The sequence below is a fragment of the Dendropsophus ebraccatus genome, chromosome 6, assembly GCF_027789765.1.
Source record: "Dendropsophus ebraccatus isolate aDenEbr1 chromosome 6, aDenEbr1.pat, whole genome shotgun sequence".
In the NCBI taxonomy this organism is placed as follows: domain Eukaryota; kingdom Metazoa; phylum Chordata; class Amphibia; order Anura; family Hylidae; genus Dendropsophus; species Dendropsophus ebraccatus.
Genome location: NC_091459.1, coordinates 57344139 through 57361508, shown reverse-complemented (window position 1 = coordinate 57361508; position 17370 = coordinate 57344139).

The window sequence follows — 17370 nt, the reverse complement described above, 5'->3', positions numbered from 1 at the left end:
GTTTCTTCCGAGTACAGAAATACCCCACATGTGGACATAAAGTGCCAGTCGGGCGCAGCACGAGCGTCCAAAGGGAAGGAGCGCCAATTGGCCTTTGCAAGCTGGATTTTACTGGAATGGATTTCAAGGGTCATGTCGCATTTACAGAGCCCTCGTGCTGCCAAAACACTGGAAACCCCCCACAAGTGACCCCATTCTGGAAACTAAACCACTCAATGAATCTAACAAGGGGTGCAGTGAGCATATGGACCCCACTGTTGACGGGCACAAATGTGGAACAATGTGACGTGAAAGGGAAAATTTTAATTTTTTCACTTTCACGGCACAAATGTGGCCGTCATCAAGGGGTCCATATCCTCACTGTACCCCTTGTTAGATTCCTTGAGGGGTGTAGTTTCCAAAATGGGGTCACTTGTGGGGGGTTTCCAGTGTTTTGGCAGCAGGAGGGCTCTGTAAATGCGACATGGCGTTCATCATCCATTCTGGCCACATCCAGCCTCCAAAAAACAAATGGCGCTCCTTCCCTTTGGAGGCTTACCCTGCACCCGCATGGTGCTTTATGTCCACATGTGGGGTATTTCCATACTCAGGGGAAATTGCTTTACACATTTAGTGTGTTTTTTTTTTATCTTTTAACCCCTTGTGAAAATGAAAAAATCAAGACAAGATCAATGATTTAGTGTAAAAATTAAACATTTTTTTACACTAAATGTTGGTCTAGCCTTGATTTTTTTCCTTTTCCACAAGGGGTTAAAAAAGAAAATGAACACAAAACGTGTAGGGTAATTTCCCCTGAGTACGAAAATACCCCACATGTGGATATACTGTGCCATATGGGCGCAGGGCAAGCCACCAAAGGGACAGAGCGCCATTTAGAGGCTGGAATGGAGGATGGAGGCCATGTCGCAATTAAAAAGCTCCTGTGCTGCCAGTGCAGTAGAAACCCCCCACAAGTGACCCCATTCTGGAAACTACACCGCATAAGGAATCTAACAAGGGGTGCAGTCAGCATATGGACCCCACTGGTGACGGGCACATATGTGGAACATGTGCCGTGAAAATAAAAAATACAATATTTTCATTTTCACGGCCCAAATGTGGCCGTCACCAGGGGGCCATATCCCCACTGCTCCCCACGTTAGATTCCTTATGGGGTGTAGTTTCCAGAATGGGGTCACTTGTGGGGGGTTTCTACTGCCCTGGCAGCACAGAGGCTTTGTAATTGCATCATGGTATCCTCCAATGGGAATGGCGGCCATATCTATTTAGCTGGGAAAAAGGGACAATTCTAATTTATTTGGGGGTATTAGGCCAATTATTAGTTTATTAGGTTGAAAATGACAGGTGTCCATCAAATTCAACCTGTGTTGATCCAGAGGAAGGCAAAAAACCCTTGTGAGGCAGACGACAGTAGCTTTATCACAGGGGAAAAATTCCTTCCCGACTCCATAATGGCGATCAGAACAATCCCCAGATCAACGTGACCCCTGAAATAGGAATAAGGGACAGAATTTAGATAATGTAGAACCCCAATGACGTGTGGTGCGCCTTGAAGCGATCCAGTATGCAGAGCCGGGGTGATCAGGACAGGTGTCACACTGGAAAATGGTGTCCTTCCTGATCCCCCTGTTACGCCACACTCTGCACTTCTTCTGGGGTCTCCTGTTTTCCAGTGTGCGGGACGTCACCTGGAAAATGTTGTCCTGGTGCGATACGGGGTCCTTCATATCCAGAAGGGCTGGGTCCGCTCTATGGCTGCTAAATATTAGGGCGCTATTACTACTTCTTTTTTTTTTTTTTTCTTTTTCAAAGCTTTTTATTGAGAACATAATGCATTACAAAACAGCAAAGAGTAAATTGAGAGTTAGCAGTAGGTAAAGTATACAAATGGTTCTATGTGACAAAACAGTCATCCAATAACAACGGGCAAACAAAATCTCCCAGATAAATTCAGAGAGGTAACAATAACAAGAGGTAGGAGAGTGAAAAAAAAAAGGGAAGAAGGGGAAGAAAAAGAAGGGGGATGCCAGCACGGCCACAGGAGGAGAGAAAAGGTCTGCGGAAGAAGAGAGAGCGACCATGTTTTTCTTAACTTATGGCGTAGTGGAGCGGTTCTTGTAAGAAGGCGAGTCCAAGAAGGCCGCCCACGGAAACCACAGTCTAGCTGTAGGCTGAGGTTTATTGTGGAATTCTGCTTTTAGTTCTTCCATTCTTTGCAGATACATAACCTCCGCAAACCACTCCGTCACCGTGGGCGGGGATTCTGATTTCCACCTCCTCGGAATCACCGTCTTCGCTGCCAACAATAGGAATCTCGTCAAACCCTTTTTGAATTTGGTCAAGTGGCCCGGTATCATCATTAATAAAAGAGTAGCAGGGTCGTTAGTCAACTCTGTCCCCGTGATTTCCCTTATGATGGAAATTACTTCCATCCAAAATCCTTGTAGGCTATTGCACCCCCACCATATGTGGGACATCGTCCCCCTAGCCACTCCACATCTCCAGCAGGTGTCAGGGACAGAGACATACATCCTATGAAGTAGAGTCGGAACTCTATACCAGCGTGAAAGGACCTTGTAGCCCGTTTCCTGCGCCCTGCTGGAGACAGAGGCCTTATGGCAAAGAAACAATGCTTTTTCCCATTCTTCTGTGGAGAAGGTGCGGTTCAACTCTGTTTCCCAGCCCAGTTGAAAGTTCGTCTTGTATGCGTCCTCAGGGGTGTTTAATAACGTGTATATTTGCGATAAAGTGTGTTTGGGGGATTCAGGCTGAACACAAAGGTCTTCAAACACCATGAGTTGTCTATGAAGGTTAGCGCTGTGGACCAGGGACTGATAGAAGTGTGACAACTGAAGATATTGCCAGTGTAGTCTGGACGTCCTGTCTGAGTCAGGAATAAGCGACTCAAAGGGTATAAGGGAGGAGGTTGTGCAGACCTCTCTAAAGCTAAGATGGCGGGTTTTAGGGAAGTTAAGGAACGAGGGGTCGGTATAACCTGCGGGAAAGTCGACATTATGCATGACGGGAGTGAGAGGGCCGTTCGGTTCATAAAGCGCGGTCCTGGGGCGTGCGTAGTGAAACGTTAACAACACGATACGGGACACTAGGGGCAGAGATGACAATTGGGTGCCCGTCCACGAGGAGGGCTGAATCCACAAGAGGGACGGTAGAGAGAAGGGTGAGACGACATTTTCGAATTGTACCCATAATTTTGTGGTTGAGCCATGAAAGCCATCTAGGATCCGAGTGGCCACCGCAGCAATATAATATTTATAGGGGTCTGGGAGGGCCAATCCTCCGTGCAGTTTAGCCAAAGTTAGAGTGGACCTCGCCAAGCGGGGACGCCTCCTTTGCCAAACGAAGCGGGAGAAGAGGCGGTTGATCCCTTGAAAAAAGGAGCGAGGGAGTAGTATTGGGATTGTTTGAAACAGGTATAGGAGCCTGGGCAGTAGGTTCATTTTAATTATATTAATTCTGCCCAGCCATGAGAAATCTTTCCTATCCCATTTAGACAGGTCCACTCTAAACTGAGACAGCAAGGGGGCAAAATTTTTGTCAAAGGTGTCCGCTAAGTTAGCCGGGATGTGGACTCCCAAATACTTAAAGGAAGAAGTACGCCAAACAAAGGGAAATCGTTGTTGGAGGGGGAGGGTGATGCTGTGAGGTAAAGAGACCTTCAGGGCAACACTCTTGGAGAGATTTATCTTATAATTGCTCACTCTACTAAACTCAGCGAGAGTGTCCATTAAAGATGGTAAAGAGCTCTGTGGTTTCGTAATGTACACAAGCAGGTCATCAGCGAAAGCCGAGCATTTCAAGTGCATCTCTCCAAGCCTGATGCCCACAATATTCTCATTTAGCCTAATGGCTCTCAACAAGTGCTCCATGACAAGAACATATAGGAGCGGAGACAGGGGGCATCCTTGTCTGGTGTCATTGTGTATTGTAAAAGGAGCAGACAGGGCTCCATTTACTCTTATTTGTGCTTGTGGGTGTTGGTACAATGCTAAGATCCATTCTCTCATTGCCACTCCCAATCCTATATCCTCCAGGACCCCCCTCAGGAAACCCCAGTCCACCCTGTCAAAAGCCTTCTGATAATAACACAATAAACATGATAATAGCATGTAGGGTGTTTTGGAGGCACGTGCAAATTGGATTATAGAGAACGTCTTCAGGGTATTATCCCTGGCCTCTCTAGAGGGGATAAAGCCAGTCTGATCAGGGTGGACTAGGGTGCCGAGGAGGGGCGCCAATCTCTGGGCCAACAATTTAGCATACAGCTTGGCATCAGTGTTTATGAGGGAGATTGGCCTATAGCTTGAACAGAGGTTCGGATCCTTACCCTCTTTGGGTATGACAGTGACATGTGCTCTCAAAAAAGATGATGGGAAGGGCGAAGAGGAAGAGACTTCATTGAAGGCCGCTAAGATATGTGGGGAGAGCTCTGAGTGCAGTATTTTAAAAAAATTTGCAGTGTAACCGTCCGGGCCGGGGCTCTTACCCGAGGGAAGCGCGGTTATAGCTGTGGCAAGTTCGTCAGTGAGAAATGGGCTTTCCAGGTCAAGCAGGACTGTCTTGTCTAGGCGTGGGAGGGACGTGCGGGTAATGTAATGTAGCACGTTGTCTCGGGTAACCCCAGTCTGCGGCTGCAAATGATACAATTCAGAATAATAATTTTTAAAGGAGTCTAATATTTCTGAAGTAAGCCTAACAATACGGCCCGCGGAATCTTTGACAGATTGCACATACAGAGAAGCCCTTTTGTCCCTCAGCGCTCTGGCTAGAAGCCTCCCTGATTTGTTGCCATACTCATAGAAGGCACTAGCACAAATTTGTCTGTACCTATGGTGCTTCTTATCTAAGAGTACTTTGATTTCGCTACGTACTTGTATCAGTTCTCTATAATCCCCTTCAGTTAGTGTCGACTTATGTTTCATCTCCAGAGTTTGTAGTGTATTTAGTAGCTTGCGCAATTTACCGGCTGCCTCTCTCTTTAGCCTGGACCTATGTCTGATCAGGATGCCACGCAATACACACTTGAGGGCTTCCCACTTCATCTGTGGTGAAGTGACATCTGAAGTGTGATCTATGGTGAAGTGACTAATAGCCATCTTCAAGTCCGCGAGGCACAGTGAGTCGTTGAGCAAGGACTCATTGAGTCTCCAGGTGAATGATTTCGCCAGAGTCTGAGGCAAAGAGAGCGCGCAGTGGACCGGTGCGTGGTCAGACAGCAGTATGTTACCAATGGACACTGAACGTAATCTATCTAGTAGGTGATGATGGATAAAGATATAGTCTATTCTACTATAGCTATTATGAACATTAGAGTGGTGAGTATAGTCACGGCCATCGGGATTACTCAGACGCCATACATCACATAGTTGTAAGGCGTGGAGGTCCTTTTTGATTTTATTACGTTTATTGCAAGGGAACGAAGACAGGCCCGAGGACGTATCTAGAGCCGGCATAAGAGGAACATTCAGGTCTCCACACAGAATCAGATTGCCCTGCTGAAAGGCCATGAGGTCATCTAGGGCTCTGGCTATAAATGTTTGTTGTCCCGTATTCGGGGCGTACACATTAGCAATCGTATAGACTTGATAAGCTATAGTGCAGCGTAAAAAGATATAACGTGCCTCGGAGTCTGTCTTCGTCTCCAACACCTGGCATGCTAAAGATCTATGTATTAAAATTGCGACTCCTTTAGTTTTACCCTCGGGGTTGCTATTGTGAAACCACTGTTGGTAATAACGGTTTTTAAAGGCCGAAAGCCTATCTGCTTGGAAGTGAGTTTTTTGAAGGCACAGGATTTGTGCTCTCGTCTTGTGCATTGCGTACAAGATTTGTGACCTTTTCTCAGGAACATTAAATCCTTGAACATTCAAGGATGTAATGTTAAGTGTCTCCATTGGGTAAAAGGGGAGATTCTATCACACAAAGCTCCACCGGGAGCACTGTGTAACAATTATACAGACCGTGCCGGCAAAAGAAGAGGAAGGAGAGAGAGGAATAGGAAAGACAATATGAGAAAGCAAAACAGCAGTACCCTAACAGAGGTGGTACTGGCAATGTAGCTAACACGTACAACAATTGTACTAACACTTTCAGATGCATGGTAGTCATCTGAGTACCTATTGGGGGAATAGGAAATCAATATCTGAGCAAAGAGCTATAAACGGCCATCACTGAGATCAAACCTAATATACAATCAACTCACTAGGGGGGATACACTTGTAACTAAGTATCACGTTGGGGTAGAACAAACAGGAGAGGTGAGAAGAAAAAAGAAAGCAACAAAGGGTGCAGCAAATATAAGATGCATAGACCTCTCACATGACCACAGTGTCCATGGTGATCAGAGTTCAGAATCTGAACGAGACGCACTCCTACGTCTTCTCCTGGATCGTTGTGGTCTAGGTGGTTGGGGCCTATAGGAAGCTTGGGAAATGGAGGTTTCTGGCTGCCATCCAGCTGTGAAGGGGTTTTGGAGAATCGCCTCCCAATCCGGTAGGGAGACTTGTGGAAGCTCAAAAGCCTGCAAAAAGGTCGGCAAGTCACCAGGTGAGCGCAGGGTCGCAGTCTTGTCATTGTGTCTGGCATGCAGGGCAAAGGGGAAGCCCCAGCGGTATGCTATATTCCGAGATTGAAGCAGTGCCAGCAGCGGTTTCAATGCAGCTCTGAGGCGGAGGGTGCGCCTCGACAGGTCCGGGAAAAGGTGGAGTTTGGCCCCATCAAAGTCGACCTCCGGAAGTAAGCGTGCTTTTTGCATGATTTCTTCCTTCACCGAATAAAAATGAATCCGGCAAATTACATCGCGCGGTCTAGCTGGGTCCCCGCTCTGCGGCCGGAGGGCCCTATGGGCTCGGTCGATTGCAAAGTGAGTCTCTGGCGGACGCCCCAAAAGCATATTAAAGACACCTAAGGGTTGGGAGTAGGTCAGCTGCACGCGTGGCTTCAGGGAGACCACGAATTCTTATGTTGTTACGTCTATTATGATTTTCGAGATCATCCATGTGCGCCAGGACCAGTTGTTGCTGAGAAGAATGATTTGATATCTGGGTTCGCATTGCATCGAGAGACTGTTGAACCGAGGTTTGAAAGGTCTCGAGGTCATGCACCTGAGCTTGCAAAGTGGAAATGTCCGACTTGACGACTCCCAGATCCTGTTTCCAAGCAGCTTTTAGGTCTGAGGCCATGCTTTCCATATCTTGCTTAGAAGGCAGGAATGCTAATAGGGCTTGTAATTCCGGATGGGCACTCAGAATGGTGGCCGCTTCGCCCTGGGGCAATACTGACGACATTTTAGGTGACTGAGGGCTGTTTGTGGGCACCAGAGTCGCAGTGACAGTTTTCTTCTGTGTGGCTACACCAGTGGGAAGCCAAGCAAGGCTCGTTGATGCAGCCATAATGGAAGGAGATGCTGGATCAGGTTGAGTGTCAGAAAGCACCTGGTGAACAGCTGGGTCTAGGGGCCCGGGGCCACAAGGGGTTTCAGGAGTGAGACAGTGGATGGAGCGTACTGCAGGAGGGACAGGAGGGGAGGAAGCTGCTGGGTGTTGTATAGTGGGAGAGTCACTGAAGCACCCCTCTTAAAGCAGAGGAGCCACCCGGTTTAGGTCTCTTAAGAGATATACTGCACAGTCCTTGGGGGAGGCAGGGGGTAGGTGAGTGGCAGGAGATGTGGGCGACACTGGAGATTGTGAGACGGTGAGCCTCTTCACCAGAGGTATCGGGAGCCCACTTTGTGCAGGGTCCCTGGACTCTGTCTGATGGGCCTGTCAGGAAGCAGCTGCGGCGGTGCACCCGAACGCGGGCCGGGCTGCACGTGGGGGCAAGATGGAGGCGGATCGCCAGAGGCCTGCGGTGAAGGAGCCGGGTCCCCTGTGAGAGGCTCACTATCCCGCCTCTGGCGTGGCACTGCCCCTCCATCCTCTTGCAAGAGGCTCCGCTGCTCTTCACTCACCTCCGGGGGATGCAGATTCCCGGGGCAAGATGGCGGCTCCACGCGGCACAGCGGCAGGGGACGAGCCGATGCCTCGGATCTCCGCTGTGCGTTCCTGCCGCTATTCCGATTCTGCGGGCCGGGTGTCACCTCCGCAGCCGAAGCAGCAGCAGGTCTGTGGGTTGTGTCTCCTCGGCGGGTCTGTCTCTGCTCCTGCGAGTGTGAAGGTGCGCAAGATGGCGCCAGCTCCCTGCTCTCACCCGCTGCTTCCTCCGGTAAGCTGGCAAGGGGTGAAAAATAGTTGGAGATCGGCGTCAGAGGGGATTGGGGTGGTGGTAACCCCTTCTTGCTAGTTTTCAGCTTCTTCAGCCCCATGTAAAAGCACAATAAGCCCCCTAAAGCTATGGCCTAGGATGGAGCTCCTACTCCACACGTCCTTCTCCTCTCATGGCAAGTCACGCCCCCCCCCGCTATTACTACTTCTGATATGTTCGGATCGTGCCGCAAGCTACAGTAGCTCGGGCAGCGAGGGACCGGAAGAGGGGGTGCTGGTATAAAAGTTATCCCCGTACAGGTGGTAACCTCTATCCAGCAGTGGGAAGATCAGTTCCTGAATGATCTACTCACTAACTCTGAGGATGGGGGGGGGTTCATCTGGGGGTGGATTTGGGTGTCCCTTCCTTCATACACTGTAATGGTACGTGCACACTGCGGAATGGCGAAGGATAACCCTTTGTGCATTCCGCAGCTGGCACCCACCGGCAGACTGATGCAGGCGCGCGTCTCCATCCGTGTCATAGACTCCATTCTATGCACGGGCGGATTCTGCCCTCTGTCCAAAGAATGAACGTGTTCATTCTTCGGACAGACAACGGAATCCACCCATGCATAGAATGGAGTCTATGACACGGGTGGAGACACGCGCCCACATCAGTCCGCCGGCGCGTGCCAGCTGCGGAATGCACAAAGGGTTATCCTTTGCCATTCCGCAGTGTGCACGTACCCTAAATCTGTAAGTGTACCCTGAGGTACTCTCACAGAGTTTGGAGAATTTCACGCCATACCGTCATATCTTATTGGGATGGTTCTGGCAGAAAAGACATGTCTGGGGGGCAGCGTACGCTACGCTACCCTCAGACACGTCACTGGATGATGAGGATGAATGGAGGAACGAAGGATCCCCCATTCATCCTCAATGGCTGTTTCGGTGTCAGAGGCAATAATAACGTATGCGTCCGACACCGAAAACACCCTGGGGGCCATCTTTATACGGGGACTAGGATATGGGGTATGTAAATGTGTAGTGGTGTAGTGTAAAACTTTATTCCATGTAGTGTGGTGTAGTGTAGTGTTTTTTTGACAGTAAGAAAAAATATCCCTACGCCAAGAAAGGAGCTGCTGATAAAGCAGACTTATCAGCAGACAGTGGCGGTAGGCTATAGGGGGGAAAAAATGCCCCTACGCCAAAAAGGAGGAGTTGCTGATCAGCGGTGCACTTATGTGCTGATCAGCACTCAGCGGCGTTAGGGCGCAAAAAAAGAAGAAAAAAAATTGGAAAAAAAAAATAAAAAATCTTTTTAACCCAAAGCAACTGATCAGTGAATGATATTCACTGATCAGCCGCTAGGGGGCAGTAGAGCGACGCTGCCAGAGATTGCCGAGGCCTGCCGAACCCGAGGACCCGAGCGATTACGAAGATTTCCGACGCTGGACGACAGAACCCAGAAGTGATCCGAAGAAGACGTGAGGACGGCGTGGAACGCAGATCTTCGCTCCGGACGCCCATATCAGGTGAGTATGGTACACCTGCACCACACACACCTGTTCTGCACCCCTCAGCTACCTAGCTGAGGGGTGCAGAACCTGACAAAACTGTTTTTTTTACAGTTTGATCGCCATGATGGGCCGGCCGGTACTGGCCGGCCTATCACGGCGATCGTGGGGTTGGCATCGGCGCCATCTTTACACAGTACACTAATGGCGATTGGTGCTATCTCGGACAGCACCAATCGCCATTGCTTTCCGGGTCACCGGGTTACCGATGACCCGGAAAGCTGTTTTCAGCTGCTATATGCTGATCTGTATTGATCAACAAATAGCAGCGATCGTCGGCATGGGAGGGGTTAATCACCCCCCGTGCCGACGAGCAGAGATGGCCTGCTATACATTATAGCAGGCCATCTTCCCCGACCGCTGTGTGTGAACACACATCAATCGGGGAAACATCGTTTGCGTTAAAGCCCACCCTGCGGGGGCGTATACTTACGCCCGATGTCGTTAAGGGGTTAAACTTTTATTAGGGGAGGGGATTTTGTAATAATAAAAAAACATGTATTTACTTTTTTACACACATTCTAGAAGTCTACCTGGAGGACTTCTAGTATAAGTACACTGATCTCTCATGAAGATCTATGCTGTATAGATATCACCAGATATCACCCGGAATCGTGTCGGTTCAGAGCGGGGTCATCGCGCGACTCCCCTCTGAACTCCCCTAGCAGCACCAAGACGTTCAGTAATGTCCTGGTGCAGCTATGGGTTAAAGGGTCAAGAAAATGATAATAAAGTTTGTTGTCCTAAATAATAGATACCATTGCCACCAGACAGAATCACATAGTGCCACAGTTCTGATTCATCTTCAATAAAGACATACTTACCTAGATAGTCTCTAGCTCAATTGGAAGGACCTTCAGATATACACTCTTCCCTCTGTTTTTCCTTTTCAGGTAGGTTCTGTGCATTATGGTGTGTTATGGTTATTGAGTGGTTATGGTTATTATCTCAAAGGGTACTACATGGTCCAATTAAGCATATTATTGCTCCATGTAATAAATACAACGATCAGCCGATGACAACGATCATCGGCTGATCGTTGATATAGGGTTGGATCTATTTTCGTCTGGTGCCGACCGCACACCGTTGCGTCTAATAGCGGTGCGCGGCCGGCGACTGAAGATACACCCTACCTATCCACGTTCCAGGGCTGCTGCTGTGGTCTTCTTCTCTCCAGGTCCTGCACGCTCTAGCTTCAGAGTGGCCAATCACAGGCCGCGGCGGTCCTGGCCTGTGATTGGCTGAGTGGCCTGTCAGCTGACAGGCCACTCTGAAGTTAGAGCGCGCGGGACCCGTGGAAAAGAAGCATATCGCTGCTCGTTTACAAGTATTATCAGGCCCCCATCGGCCCATGTAATACCACCCTTAGCCTCCTCACAAAAGCTGTCTACTCTCAAAATGTGTAGGTGAGTCAACAAAACATTCAGGATTTAGTGTGATCTTCATGAAATATCAACTGGCACAGGTGCTTGAGCTTTCACAAGGTTCCACAAGGTTCATTCAGAAGAGATTTGTAGTTCAACACTCTTAAAGTTGATTTTTCCACCATCATTTCTGCCTTGGGAGAAAGTCTCCTAAATGAAAGGAGTTATCCAGTGCTACAAAAACATGGCCACTTTCTTCCAGAGACAGCACCACTCTTGTCTCCAGTTCAGGTGTGTTTGCAATTAAACTCCATTCACTTCAATGGAAAGGAGTTACAGAACCCCACCCAAACTGGAGACGAGTGGTGCTGTCTCTGGAAGAAAGTGGCCATGTTTTTGTAGCACTGAATAACTCCTTTAACTGCTTCTCAGACTACAGAGTAGTTAGCATGCTGTGTCTCCTTGTACACTGTCCTTTTACTATTTGGGACAAGCCTGCCTCATTTCAAGCTCCTACCAGATGTTAACACTTTTCTTGGGACACTTCAATTCTTGCTGTGATTATATTGGCCACACATCAGTGAAATTCTTGCACTTTTTGTCCAGGAGCCATACTATAGCTTAGTCAGGGCTACCTGGCTAGGTCAGAGCTGCCTCATTCTTTGCCTCAATCACAGCTTTCTTCCAAAAGTAGCCTCTAACCAAAATATTGAGCAAGAGATATTTCTTCCAAAGTTTAATCCACTTTAAGAAGCTCAGCAAAGACTTCCCCTTCTGTATCTCCTTGACTATTTATCTATGACTAGTTGGAGAAGATGCGATAATGCCATAAGACTAATGACTTTTCCATTGAATTTTAAAGTGTACCTAACAGGCATCTTGGCTTCCTTAGCCATATAAATGGGCTGGCTGGAATTCAACATTGATGTTATCCTTGCCCTTGTAGGCAGGGTTAATATTGGAGCGCAGTAGAGTCTGTAGCAGAAAGGGCAGCATGATATGGAGGAGAGCAGGTCTTATAGCTACCTTGTTGGAGTCAACAAAGCTAACCACTAATGTGCCTCCACAATAATTTTGGCTGATCAAGTGGCAAACAGTTTTCCAAATTTATTATTGCATTTTAGACACTTTTCCACTACTTTCAGAAAGTTTTCTACCTGGTAGAAAAAATAGGCAGGGATTTATGCAAAAATGGGATGTTGTCTATTTTGCACAAAAAAAAATGTTCCTGAATCTGTCTGAAAATTCTGGTGTATTTCAAGTCAAGTAATAGGTGGTGTAAACAGTCTGATAAATCTGGCACATTTAAAGACTGTCTAGTCAATGTTTGCACTTAGACCTCAATTATGCTTCTCCTGCTATTTTTTCTCTGTCATCCATGGAAATGAATTCTCAATTCTCTCGCATCTGTAATTGCATCAGTTTCCGTATCCACATCAGTCTTCCATAAAATGTGAACAGATTAGTAATAAAGTTTATCTGGTAAAAAAAAAAAAACACTAACTAGCTTGCCCAACCCCTAAAAATGGTCACATGATTGCTTGGCAGCCATCCTCATTTGCTATTTCTGGTTCTCTTAACTGTGGATCTTAGTTAACTTTTTTGCTGTAACGATCTCAGATATTTTTGATGACAAGTTCCTTCTGACCTGGATGTCCTCCTGGCGCTTCGGAGAGCCTGAAACACTTAAAGAGGGTCCCATGAGAAAGCGACGTAGATATTGGGTCCACCAGATCATCTCAGTTCGGCCAGAGAGGTGGCAGTTTCATCAGCTCTACAGTGACCTGCGTTGTAATCCAGACAAGTTCCAGAATTATTGCCGGATGACCATCATGACCATCTAAAAATCAGTACATGCTTAAAGAAGCTTTGGCATGAAAAATACAAAGCAGTATGTTGCAAGGAATTTCTTGAGTATAAAAAAGAGGCTCTCCAAATACAGTTAGGCTTTAAATGATTTTGCAAAGTTTTCTGAAGATCTTTTATTACTTTTTAATGAAACAATTATGACTTAAATTAATTATCTTAATCTACCTAGTAATTAATAATCTGCTCATTTGCTTCCTCTCAGATGAATAATGTTTGCAATTGTAATTCACTTAGCTTTTGGAGAAAAAAATGATTGGCAAATTTTTCAAAAATGTGGATTATTTCTTGACTAGTGATGTTAAATGATAGTATGAATATAGACTGCTGCATGAGTTACTGGAAGTGTAATTTCCTATTAATATCTAGTTGATCCATGAAGTAATAACAGTCAGATGTTCACTAGATATATTTAACAATTATAAATTATCACTGAAACGTGGATTGCAGAGAAATAACATTTCTCAGGCTATTATCTATTCTGGCAATATTTAAGTAAATGAAAACTTACACTTATACACTACCGTTCAAAAGTTTGGGGTCACCCAAACAATTTTGTGTTTTCCATAAAAAGTCACACTTCTTCACCACCATACGTTGTGAAATAAATAGAAAATAGAGTCCAGACATTGTTTTTACATCAAACTTTGCTTTCATCAAAGAATCCTCCTTTTGCAGCAATTACAGCATTGCACACCTTTGGCATTGTAGCTGGTAATCTGTTGAGGTAAGCTGGAGAAATTGCACCCCACGCTTCTAGAAGCAGCTCCCACAAGTTGGATTGGTTGGATGGGCATTTCTGGCGTACCATACGGTCAAGCTGCTCCCACAACAGCTCAATGGGGTTCAGATCTGGTGACTGCGCTGGCCACTCCATTACCAATAGAATACCAGCTGCCTGCTTCTGCTGTAAATAGTTCTTGCACAATTTGGAGGTGTGTTTATGGTCATTGTCCTGCTGTAGGATGAAATTGGCTCCAATCAAGCGCTGTCCACTGGGTATGGCATGGCGTTGCAAAATTGAGTGATAGCCTTCCTTATTCAGAATCCCTTTTACCCTGTACAAATCTCCCACTTTACCAGCACCAAAGCAACTCCAGACCATCGCATTACCTCCACCATGCTTAACAGATGGCGTCAGGCATTCTTCCAGCATCTTTTCATTTGTTCTGTGTCTCACAAACGTTCTTCTTTGTGATCCATACACCTCAAACTTGGATTCATCCTTCCACAACACTTTTTTCCAGTCTTCCAATGTCTGTGTTCTTTTGAACATCTTAAACTTTTTCTTTTATTGGCCAGTCTCAGATATGGCTTTTTCTTTGCCACTCTGCCCTGAAACCCAAAATCCCGCAGCCGCCTCTTTACTGTAGATGTTGTTGTGTTTTGCGGGTACTATTTAATGAAAATGCCAGTTGGGGACCTGTGAGGCGTCTGTTTCTCAAACTAGAGACTCTAATGTGCTTATATTCTTGCTTAGTTGTGCAACGCAGCCTCCCATTTCTTTTTCTACTCTGGTTAGAGCCTGCTTGTGCTGTCCTCTGAAGGAAGTAGTACACACCGTTGTAGGAAATCTTAATTTTTTTTAGCAATTTCTCGCATGTTATAGCCTTCATTTCTAAGAACAAGAATAGACTGTCGAGCTTCAGATGAAAGTTCTTTTTTTCTGGCCATTTTGAGCGTATAATTGACCCCACAAATGTGATGCTCCGGAAAGACAATCTGCTCAAAGGAAGGTCAGTTTTGTAGCTTCTGTAACGAGCTAGACTGTTTTCAGATGTGTGAACATGATTGAAAAAGGGTTTTCTAATAATCAATTAGCCTTCTGCGCCAATGAGCAAACACACTGTACCATTAGAACACTGGAGTGATAGTTGCTGGAAATGGGCCTCTATACACCTATGTAGATATTGCACCAAAAACCAGACATTTGCAGCTAGAATAGTTATTTACCACATTAGCAATGTATAGAGTGTATTTCTTTAAAGTTAGGACTAGTTTAAAGTTATCTTCATTGAAAAGTACAGTGTTTTTCCTACAAAAATAAGGACATTTCAATGTGACCCCAAACTTTTGAATGGCAGTATATGTCTAAATATAAGAATATGCATGAAATAATAAGTTCAATGCTAAATTGAACTATGCTATGAGGTTTTACTTACATAAGTTAAGCTCAATGGGTGGTACCAAGTCATGAGCGAGTACTAAAATGCTCCGGTGCTCGTTACTCGAGATGAGTATTTCCCGATACTCGAGTGCTTGTTTCAAGTAACGAACTCCATTGAAGTCAATGGGAGACTCGAGCATTTTTGCAGGAGACTCAAGTTCGGTAGAGGGAAGGTCGTGTGAAAACCTGTCAACCTCAGAAATTGATGGGAACACAACAGAAATGGACAGGAAACAGCAGGGGCAGCATGTTTGCATGCCTCTGAGGCTGCCTAATGGCATCATTATGCCTAATTCTCTGCAACAGCCTGGATAAAACAGAGGTAGGCATATGGACCACCCAAAAACTCAGCCTGACACAGCACGGCAGTGAGAACACAGGGAACCATTAAAACAGAGGTAGCATATGATGAACCACCCAAAAATTTAGCCTGACACAGCATGGCGGTGAGGACAGAGTGAACAAGGTAGAAGCAGTAGCCAGTGAGCCTTCTAAAACTTATACCAGACACAGCATGGCAATGAGCACACAGAGATCCATTAAAAGTGAGTGAGGAAGCAAATGAGCCTCCCAAAAATTAGGCTAGACACAGCATGGCATTGAGCACACAAACAACCATTAAAAATCAGTGAGGAAGCAAGTGAGCCTCCCAAAAATTAGGCCAGACACAGCATGGCATTGAGCACACAGACAACCATTAAAAGTCAGTGAGGAAGCAAGTGAGCCTTCCAAAATTTACACCAGACACAGCATGGCATTGAGCACACAGAGAATCATTAAAAGTGAGTAAGGAAGCAAGTGAGCCTCCTAAAAATTAGGCCAGACACAGCATGACATTGAGCACACAGACAACCATTCAAAGTGAGTGAGGAAGCAAGTGAGCCTTCCAAATATTATACCAGAGACAGCATGGCATTAAGCACACAGAGAACCATTAAAAGTGAGTGAGGAAGCAAGTGAGCCTCCCAAAAATTAGGCCAGACACAGCATGGCATTGAGCACACATACAACCATTAAAAGTCAGTGAGGAAGCAAGTGAGCCTTCCAAAAATTATACCAGACACAGCATGGCATTGAGCACACAGAGAATCATTAAAAGTGAGTAAGGAAGCAAGTGAGCCTCCCAAAAATTAGGCCAGACACAGCATGGCATTGAGCACACGGATAACCATTAAAAGTGAGTGAGAAAGCAAGTGAGCCTTCCAAAAATTATACCAGACACAGCGTGGCATTAAGCACACAGAGAACCATTAAAAGTGAGTGAGGAAGCAAGTGAGCCTCCCAAAATTTAGGCCAAACACAGCATGGCATTGAGCACACAGAGAACCATTAAAAGTGAGTGAGGAAGCAAGTGAGCCCACCCACAAATTGGAGTGAGTCCAGGGGCTGGGATTTTTAGTGGACACGAACCTAGGTGCTAACAGCTAACTGGCTAGGCCACCTGTCAGTCACCATCAAGGATAGCTGGCTGGTTGGCGGGGGAGCGATCGGCGGGCCCCCAGCAACCAGTTCCGCTCCTCCGCAGAAGTAGTGTGACGTCAGAGCATGGCAGTGAGGACACATAGAACCATTAGAAATGAGTCAGGAAGCAATTGAGCCTCCCAATAATTAGGCCAGAAACAGCATGGCGGAAGAGGACTTGGCTGTTGGCTGAGAATTGAAGGAAGAGGAGGAGGAGAGGAGATACCAAGAATCTTCATGTTGAGCTGCTTTCCCTGGGTGGACAGTTGAATTCAGGTGAAATCCAGGCTTTGTTCATTTTTATAAACGTCAGCCTGTCAGTTGACAGGCGAGTGCTCTTATCAGTGATGATGGCACCAGCTGCACTGAAGACCCGCTCTGACATCACGCTAGCGGCAGGTCAGCACAGCACCTCCAAGGCGTAAAGCGCCAGTTCGGGCCACGTATCCAGCTTTGCAACCCAGTAGTTGTAGGTAGCAGAGTAATTAGGAAGGACGTTAGTATGGTCAGCAAGGTACTCCCTCACCATCTTCCTGATGGCTTCACCCCTACTCTGTCTAGACTGGGGACGGTTGACATAGACTTGCTGGGGTGCCATGAAACTGTCAAAGGCCTTGGAGAGTGTTCCCCTGCCCCTTGACAAGCTGCCTGCTCCATCGCTCCTCTCCCTCGCTCTTTGGCCCACAGAAGTACGTCCTCTGGCACTAGTGGTGTCAGATGGGAAGTACATTTTC